The following is a 10,433-nucleotide window of genomic DNA, read 5'->3' on the forward strand; positions in this document are numbered from 1 at the left end:
ATTTGGGGAGTTTCTCACATTCTTCTCTGCAGATCCTCTCAAGCTCTGTCAGGTTGGATGGGGAGCGTCACTGCACAGCTATTTTCAGGTCTCTCCAGAGATGTTCGATCGGGTTCAAGTCCGGGCTCTGGCTGGGCCACTCAAGGATATTCAGAGACTTGTCCCGAAGCCACTCCTGCGTTGTCTTGGCTGTGTGCTTAGGGTCATTGTCATGTTGGAAGGTGAACCTTTGCCCCAGTCTGAGGTCCTGAGCGCTCTGGAGCAGGTTTTCATCAAGGACCTCTCTGTACTTTGCTCCGTTCATCTTTTCCTCGATCCTGACTAGTCTCCCAGTCCCTGCCGCTGAAAAACATCCCCAGAGGATGATGCTGCCAACACCATGCTTCATCGTAGGGATGATGCCAGGTTTCTTCCAGACGTGACGCTTGGCATTCAGGCCGAATAGTTCAATCTTGTTTCTCATGGTCTGAGAGCCCTTTAGGTGCCTTTTGGCAAACTCCAAGCGGGCTGTCGTGTGCCTTTTACTGAGGAGTGGCTTCCGTCTAGTCACTCTACCATAAAGGCCTGATTGGTGGAGTGCTGCAGAGATGGTTGTCCTTCTGGAAAGTTCTCCCATCTCCACAGAGGAACTCTGGAGCTCTGTCAGAGTGACCATAGGGTTCTTGGTCAGCTCAGTTTGGCCGGGCGGCCAGCTCTAGGAAGAGTCTTGGTGGTTCCAAACTTCTTCCATTTAAGAATGATAGAGGCCACTGTGTTCTTGGGGACCTTCAATGCTGGTAAGAAATGTTGGTACCCTTCCCCAGATGTGTGCCTCGACACAATCCTGTCTTGGAGCTCTACAGACAATTCCTTCGACCTCATGGCTTGGTTTTTGCTCTGACATGCACTGTCAACTGTGGAACCTTATATAGACAGGTGTGTGTCTTTCCAAATCATGTCCAATCAATTGAATTTACCACAGGTGGACTCCAATCAAGTTGTAGAAACATCTCAAGGATGATCAATGGAAACAGGATGCACCTGAGCTCAATTTTGAGTCTCATAGCAAAGGGTCTGAATACTTACAGTACCAGTCAAAAGTTTGGACACACCTACTCATTCCAGGGTTTTTCTTTATTTTGACTATTTTCTACATTGTAGAATAATAGTGAAGACATCAAAACTATGAAATAACACATATGAAATCATGTAGTAACCAAAAAAGTGTTAAACAAATCAAAATAGATTTATATTTGAGATTCTTCAAAGTAGCCACACTTTGCCTTGATGACAGCTTTGCACACTCTTGGCATTCTCTCAACCAGCTTCATGAGGTAGTCACCTGGAATGTATTTCAATTAACAGGTGTGCCTTGTTAAAAGTTAATTTGTGGGATTTTTTTCCTTCATGCATTTGAGCCAATCAGTTGTGTTGTGACAAGGTAGGGGTAGTATACAGAAGATAGCCCTATTTGGTAAAAGACCAAGTCCATATTATGGCACGAACAGCTCAAATAAGCAAAGAGAAATGACAGTCCATCATTACTTTAAGACATGAAGGTCAGTCGACACAGAACATTTCAAGAACTTTTGAAAGTTTCTTCAAGTTCAGTCGCAAAACCATCAAGCGCTATGATGAAACTGGCTCACATGAGGACCGCCACAGGAAAGGATATTTGACCAAGGAGAGTGATGGAGTTCTGCATCAGATGACCTGGCCTCCACAATCCCCCAACCTCAACCCAATTGAGAAGGTTTGGGATGAGTTGGACCGCAGAGTGAAGGAAAAGCAGCCAACAAGTGCTCAGCATATGTGGGAACTCCTTCAAGACTGTTGGAAAAGCATTCCAGGTGAAGCTGGTTGAGAGAATGCCAATAATTTGCAAAGCTGTCATCAAGGCAAAGGGTGGCTACTTTGAAGAATTTGTTAACACTTTTTGGGTTACTACATGATTCCATATGTCTTATTTCATAGTTTTGATGTCTTCACTATTATTCTAAAATGTAGAAAATAGTCAAAATAAAGAAAAACCCTGGAATGAGTAGGTGTGTCCAAACATTTGACTGGTACTGTATGTAAATAAGGTATTTCTGTTTTTTATTTCTTAATAAATTAGCAAAATTATCTAAAAATCTGTTTTCACTTCGTCATTATGGGGTATTGTGTGTAGATTGATGAGAAAAAATAATAATTTAATCAATTTTAGAATAAGGCTGTAACGTAACAAAATGTGGAGAAAGTGAAGGGGTATCAATACTTTCCCAATACACTGTAGGACCACATAATTATACCTAGGAGGAGCGGTTTCTATGGAGGAACTTTTAATGTCCTTTGAGCTAGCTAACTAACAAGCTTGTGTGTGCAGAGAGGCACCAGAATTAAAAAACACGTGTTACGTTTTTGTAGTTAATAAATCCAACATGAAACGTGATAACTAGGCCTATTGTACCCTTAACTAGTATTGAAAAAGTTATTCCATTCTCTAACAAAAAAAAAATCTCTCTCCATATCTTCTGAATCAAGCATAAATGTAATGTCAGTACAGTCAGTAGCCAATGCTACAGAGGGGGGAGGGGCAGGTAGCCTAAACACATACAGGCAAAGATTTTCAGCTTGCAGGCAGACACTGGAATATGTTTCTGAGTGACAGAGTGAGGGCTTTGCATAGGCGCTTTGTTTGCCTGGAACGTAAAATACAATTATTAACTGGTTCCCAAGCTTTTAAAATAACGGTTCTGTTCCGGAACTGTATGGATCACTTTCGTTCCAGGTTCCGTTTCTGTTCCTTGAATTAAACGTTTCTTTATTTTCAGGTTTTTGGTTCTGTTCCCTGAACCGGTTTCAACCCCTGGTGTCTCTGTAATACTACTAGCCACCTAGCAATGGTATGAAGTTGGCTTTAGCTAGTCCAGATAGGTTCCCAATCTCCTAGCATCATAACTAGCTACCTAGAAGCAATTTCAGGCTATCAATCAAGTTAGAGTAGCTAGCTTGTCTAACTATATTAGCTGGCAAGGTTGGTATATTTCAGAAAAGCAAGCAATTACTAAATGTACTGAATAAGACTCACATTCCTTTCAATCTTTTACCCAGATTTTAGCAGATGCAGAGAAGCATATTTAGTAAAAATAAATAAAATAAAACACCAGTCAGGATGATATAGACAGCTCAAGAGGTATGCTTAGATATGCAGATAAATGTACATATATTATTTTTTTGTACATACAATTATTTATTATATATATATATACATTTTTTTTTATTAGGGGTAGATCAGCTTTAATATTGCAGATAGATTGTAACTTCCATAAAAGAAATTGTCTGCATCACTTCCAATCCCCCATATGTTTTTTCTTTCTCTCGCAAATATATATATATATATATATATATATATATATATATATATATATATATATATACATACAGTGGGGAAAAAAAGTATTTAGTCAGCCACCAATTGTGCAAGTTCAGCCACCAATTGAGAGAGGCCTGTAATTTTCATCATAGGTACACGTCAACTATGACAGACAAATTGAGAATATTTTTTCCAGAAAATCACATTGTAGGATTTTTTATGAATTTATTTGCAAATTATGGTGGAAAATAGGTATTTGGTCACCTACAAACAAGCAAGATTTCTGGCTCTCACAGACCTGTAACTTCTTCTTTAAGAGGCTCCTCTGTCCTCCACTCGTTACCTGTAATAATGGCACCTGTTTGAACTTGTTATCAGTATAAAAGACACCTGTCCACAACCTCAAACAGTCACACTCCAAACTCCACTATGGCCAAGACCAAAGAGCTGTCAAAGGACACCAGAAACAAAATTGTAGACCTGCACCAGGCTGGGAAGACTGAATCTGCAATAGGTAAGCAGCTTGGTTTGAAGAAATCAACTGTGGGAGCAATTATTAGGAAATGGAAGACATACAAGACCACTGATAATCTCCCTCGATCTGGGGCTCCACGCAAGATCTCACCCCGTGGGGTCAAAATGATCACAAGAACGGTGAGCAAAAATCCCAGAACCACACGGGGGGACCTAGTGAATGACCTGCAGAGAGCTGGGACCAAAGTAACAAAGCCTACCATCAGTAACACACTACGCCACCAGGGACTCAAATCCTGCAGTGCGAGACGTGTCCCCCTGCTTAAGCCAGTACATGTCCAGGCCCGTCTGAAGTTTGCTAGAGTGCATTTGGATGATCCAGAAGAGGATTGGGAGAATGTCATATGGTCAGATGAAACCAAAATATAACCTTTTGGTAAAAACTCAACTCGTCGTGTTTGGAGGACAAAGAATGCTGAGTTGCATCCAAAGATCACCATACCTACTGTGAAGCATGGGGGTGGAAACATCATGCTTTGGGGCTGTTTTTCTGCAAAGGGACCAGGACGACTGATCCGTGTAAAGGAAAGAATGAATGGGGCCATGTATCGTGAGATTTTGAGTGAAAACCTCCTTCCATCAGCAAGGGCATTGAAGATGAAACGTGACTGGGTCTTTCAGCATGACAATGATCCCAAACACACCGCCCGGGCAACGAAGGAGTGGCTTCGTAAGAAGCATTTCAAGGTCCTGGAGTGGCCTAGCCAGTCTCCAGATCTCAACCCCATAGAAAATCTTTGGAGGGAGTTGAAAGTCCGTGTTGCCCAGCGACAGCCCCAAAACATCACTGCTCTAGAGGAGATCTCCATGGAGGAATGGGCCAAAATACCAGCAACAGTGTGTGAAAACCTTGTGAAGACTTACAGAAAACGTTTGACCTGTGTCATTGCCAACAAAGGGTATATAACAAAGTATTGAGAAACTTTTGTTATTGACCAAATACTTATTTTCCACCATAATTTGCAAATAAATTCATAAAAAATCCTACAATGTGATTTCCTGGAAAAAATATTCTCATTTTGTCTGTCATAGTTGACGTGTACCTATGATGAAAATTACAGGCCTCTCTCATCTTTTTAAGTGGGAGAACTTGCACAATTGGTGGCTGACTAAATACTTTTTTTCCCCACTATATATATATATATATATATATATATATATATATACAGTGCTATGAAAAAGTATTTGCCCCCTTTCTAATTTTCTCTACTTTTGCATATTTGTGATACTGAATGTTATCAGATCTTCAACCAAAATCTAATATTAGATCAAGGGAACATAAGTGAACAAATAACACAACAATTACATATTTATTTCATAAACAAAGTTATGCAACACCCAATTCCCCTGTGTGAAAAAGTAATTGCCCCCTTACACTCAATAACTGGTTGTGCCACCTTTAGCTGCAATGACTCCAACCAAATGCTTCCTGTAGTTGTTGATCAGTCTCTCACATCACTGTGGAGGAATTTTGGCAAACTCTTCCCTGCAGAACTGCTTTAACTCAGTGACGTGTGGGTTTTCAAGCATGAACTGCTCATTTCAAGTCCTCCCACAACATCTCAATTGGGATTAGGTCTGGACTTTGACTAGGCCATTCCAAAACTTCCAATTTGTTGCTTTTTAGCAATTTTCATGTAGATTTGATTGTGTGTTTTGGATCATTGTCTTGCTGCATGACCCAGCTGCGCTTCAGCTTCAGCTCACAGACGGATGGTATGACATTCTCCTGTAGAATTCTCTGATATAGAGCAGAATTCATGGTTCCTTCTATTAAGGCAAGTCGTCCAGGTCCTGAGGCAGCAAAGCATCCCCAAACCATCACACCACCACCACCATGCTTGACCTTTGGTATGATGTTCTTACTGTGGAATGCAGTGTTTGGTTTTCGCCAGGCATAATGGGACCCATCTCATCCAAAAAGTTGACTCAAGTTTGCCAAATAGCACCTGGATGATCATCAAGACTCTTGGAAGAACGTTCTATGGACAGATGATTCAAAAGTATAACTTTTTGGACGACATGGTTCCAGTAATGGTTCTCACCCAAGATTTGACGGTACATGGCCCCGTCCATCGTCCCTTTGATGCGGTGAAGTTGTCCTGTTCCCTTAGCAGAAAAACATCCCCAAAGCATAATGTTTCCACCTCCATGTTTGACGGTGGGGATGGTGTTCTTGGGGTCATAGGTAGCATTCCTCCTCCTCCAAACACGGCAAGTTGAGTTGATGCCAAAGAGCTCGATTTTGGTCTCATCTGACCACAACACTTTCACCCAGTTCTCCTCTGAATCATTCAGATGTTCATTGGCAAACTTCAGACGGCCCTGTATATGTGCTTTCTTGAGCAGGGGGACCTTGCGGGCGCTGCAGGATTTCAGTCCTTCACGGTGTAGTGTGTTACCAATTGTTTTCTTGGTGACTATGGTCCCAGCTGCCTTGAGATCATTGACAAGATCCTCCCGTGTAGTTCTGGGCTGATTCCTCACCGTTCTCATGATCATTGCAACTCCACAAGGTGAGATCTTGCATGGAGCCCCAGGCCGAGGGAGATTGACAGTTATTTTGTGTTTCTTCCATTTGCGAATAATCGCACCAACTGTTGTCACCTTCTCACCAAGCTGCTTGGCGATGGTCTTGTAGCTCATTCCAGCCTTGTGTAGGTCTACAATCTTGTCCCTGACATCCTTGGAGAGCTCTTTGGTCTTGGCCATGGTGGAGAGTTTGGAATCTGATTGATTGATTGCTTCTGTGGACAGGTGTCTTTTATACAGGTAACAAGCTGAGATTAGGAGCACTCCCTTTAAGAGTGTGCTCCTAATCTCAGCTCATTACCTGTATAAAAGACACCTGGGAGCCAGAAATCTTTCTGATTGAGAGGGGGTCAAATACTTATTTCCCTCATTAAAATGCGTTTTTCTGGATTTTTTTCTGTCTCTCACTGTTCAAATAAACCTACCATTAAAATTATAGACTGATCATTTCTTTGTCAGTGGGCAAACGTATAAAATCAGCAGGGGATCAAATACTTTTTTTGATACACTGCCGATTTTGCAGGTTTTCCTACTTACAAAGCATGTAGAGGTCTGTAATTTTTATCATAGGTACACTTCAACTGTGAGAGACGGAATCTAAAACAAAAATCCAGAAAATCACATTGTATGATTTTTAAGTAATTAATTTGCATTTTATTGCATGACATAAGTATTTGATACATCAGAAAAGCAGAACTTAATATTTGGTACAGAAACCTTTGTTTGCAATTACAGAGATCATACGTTTCCTGTTGGTCTTGACCAGGTTTGCACACACTGCAGCAGGGTTTTTGGCCCACTCCTCCATACAGACCTCCAGATCCTTCAGATTTCGGGGCTGTCGCTGGGCAATACGGACTTTCAGCTCCCTCCACTGGCTAGGCCACTCCAGGACCTTGAGATGCTTCTTACGGAGCCACTCCTTAGTTGCCCTGGCTGTGTGTTTCGGGTCGTTGTCATGCTGGAAAACCCAGCCACGACCCATCTTCAATGCTCTTACTGAAGGAAGGAGGTTGTTGGCCAAGATCTCACGATACATGGCCCCATCCATCCTCCCCTCAATACGGTGCAGTCGTCCTGTCCCCTTTGCAGAAAAGCATCCCCCAAAAATGATGTTTCCACCTCCATGCTTCACGGTTGGGATGGTGTTCTTGGGGTTGTGCTCATCCTTCTTCTTCCTCCAAACACGGCGAGTGGAGTTTAGACCAAAAAGCTCTATTTTTGTCTCATCAGACCACATGACCTTCTCCCATTCCTCCTCTGGATCATCCAGATGGTCATTGGCAAACTTCAGACGGGCCTGGACATGCGCTGGTTTGAGCACGGGGACCTTGCGTGCGCTGCAGAATTTTAATCCATGACGGCGTAGTGTGTTACTAATGGTTTTCTTTGAGACTGTGGTCCCAGCTCTCTTCAGGTCATTGACCAGGTCCTGCCGTGTAGTTCTGGGCTGATCCCTCACCTTCCTCATGATCCTTGATGTCCCACGAGGTGAGATCTTGCATGGAGCCCCAGGCCGAGGGTGATTGACCGTCATCTTGAACTTCTTCCATTTTCTAATAATTGCGCCAACAGTTGTTGCCTTCTCACCAAGCTTCTTGCCTATTGTCCTGTAGCCCATCCCAGCCTTGTGCAGGTCTACAATTTTATCCCTGATGTCCTTACACAGCTCTCTGGTCTTGGCCATTGTGGAGAGGTTGGAGTCTGTTTGATTGAGTGTGTGGACAGGTGTCTTTTATACAGGTAACGAGTTCAAACAGGTGCAGTTAATACAGGTAATGAGTGGAGAACATGAGGGCTTCTTAAAGAAAAACTAACAGGTCTGTGAGAGCCGGAATTCTTACTGGTTGGTAGGTGATCAAATACTTATGTCATGCAATAAAATGCAAATTAATTACTTAAAAATCATACAATGTGATTTTCTGGATTTTTGTTTTAGATTCCGTCTCTCACAGTTGAAGTGTACCTATGATAAAAAATGACAGACCTCTACATGCTTTGTAAGTAGGAAAACCTGCAAAATCGGCAGTGTATCAAATACTTGTTCTCCCCACTGTATACACTTATAATGGACACAGTATGCTTACATTATTAGTTATCTTGTTGTTATTAGTTGTTGTTAGTTGTTATTATTCCCATCCTTCAACTTCATTCAACACCACCCATCTATCTCTTAACACCATCCATATTGGATTTCTATTTGCCATATATTTTTCAACTGTACTGTGATGTTTTACAAGAGTTCTGAACCTTTCTATGCTCATTGTTTCTACAGATTGTAAATTGAAAATAAACTTTTTTGCTAAAAGTATTATTATATTATTGATCGATTGACTATGACTTTTCAGATCACCCAGTAATGCTATCTGCAGGGTTAGCTCCAGGTAAATATTGCAATCCTTTAGCCATTCCTGGACCTGTGTCCAAAAACAAGCTACAAATGGACAGTACCAAAACAATCTAATGATTCTGTCTCTTCGCAGCAAAATCTGCAGAGCTGGGAAGATTGTATCCCCCATATAAATAACATTCTATTGGTAGCAATAATTGTATATAATAATTTAAATGGAACAATTCTAAGTTTTGAATCCGGCGTCGTTTTGCGTATCAGTTCATAAACACTATGCCATGGGATCGGTACGTCAAAAATCTCTTCCCAACTATTTTGCAATCTATATAGGATGGCTGTCAATCCTTTGGTCCTTAAATGAAACTGGTATACTTTATTATTTATCACAGTTTTATTTAACCAATTATGTTCTTTAATGCAAGGCCGACAGACAAGTTCCTTACATTTTCCCCCTTCCATTTTTGCGGTAATGCTTGAATTATTTGGTTGTAATTTTGGGTAGAGCAGACATTTCCATATGTTTTTGTTAGCTGCATGTGCGACATAACTCCACCAGTCCTAGATGATATCATTTACGAAGATTATACCTTTTTGAAACATTTTGTTAAAAGAAAATGTTTTTTTTATCAATTATATATTTGAGTTTATATACATATAATTAAGCATAATGATTATGGCTTTAGATTGCAGGAAAACACTGTTTCAGGTGTTTGAAAAAAGCTAAATTCTGCAACTTAAAGACGGGGGGCCTAGCCCTCCGGACCACCTACCAGTTATACTCACGTACTTGTGCCCCCTCAGATTTTTGGGCATGACGTCCCTCTTAACATCCCAGTGATAAAGATGGATCTTGTCTAACAGGATTGATCTCACATGCTGAAATAGGCTACTATATCCGATGGAGTTTCAAACAAGCTTTTAGGTCGAGTCTTGTGCTTTTGCTTTTAGGTTGTTTGCTGTATGCTTTTGATGCTTACAGACAAGTGTCAAGCTAAATCTCAAATCTCCTCATTCAGTACACTATATGTGATACCCTGTTAATGCTGAGTGGGTCTATGGAAAGCAATTATTGCATTTACATTTTAGTAATTTACCAGACGCTCTTATCCAGAGCGACTTATAGTAGTGAGTGCATACATTTTTGCAGTGAACTTTCAATCATTATCGGCTTTTAAATTCCAAATGTAGTGTCAGTCAAGGTAAGGAATGGGGTGTGCGATGCCCTGCATTCATCATTCCATATAGAATCATGTTGAATAGAGATAATTGAGGCGGTGTAACATGTATAAAAAACATTCTCAGTCTAGTCTCACACAGACTATCACCATGCAAACCTCCCTCTACAGCCAGCCATGAGTGCGTGACTGGACCCAGCCCAGCAGCTCCGGCTGTACCAGTCATGCTGGTATCACCCAGCCTATCTGCACTACTAACCCTGACCAACCGGTTTTAACCCTGTCTGCATACCAAATGGCACCCTATTGCCTTAAGGATTTGGTAAAAAGTAGTGCACTATTTAGGGAATAGGGTGCCATTTGGGACACTGCCTCTCTGTGACAAGGCTGCATGGAGTTCACTACAATCCAATGATGTCAGTTTACGGTGTAATAAGGTATAGCATAAATAACCATTAGCTAAAAAGGGCTACCCCTGCAGTTTGCTTGTTTGTACACAGGAACCAGG

Source organism: Coregonus clupeaformis, chromosome 16, assembly GCF_020615455.1.
Source record: "Coregonus clupeaformis isolate EN_2021a chromosome 16, ASM2061545v1, whole genome shotgun sequence".
Taxonomy (NCBI): domain Eukaryota; kingdom Metazoa; phylum Chordata; class Actinopteri; order Salmoniformes; family Salmonidae; genus Coregonus; species Coregonus clupeaformis.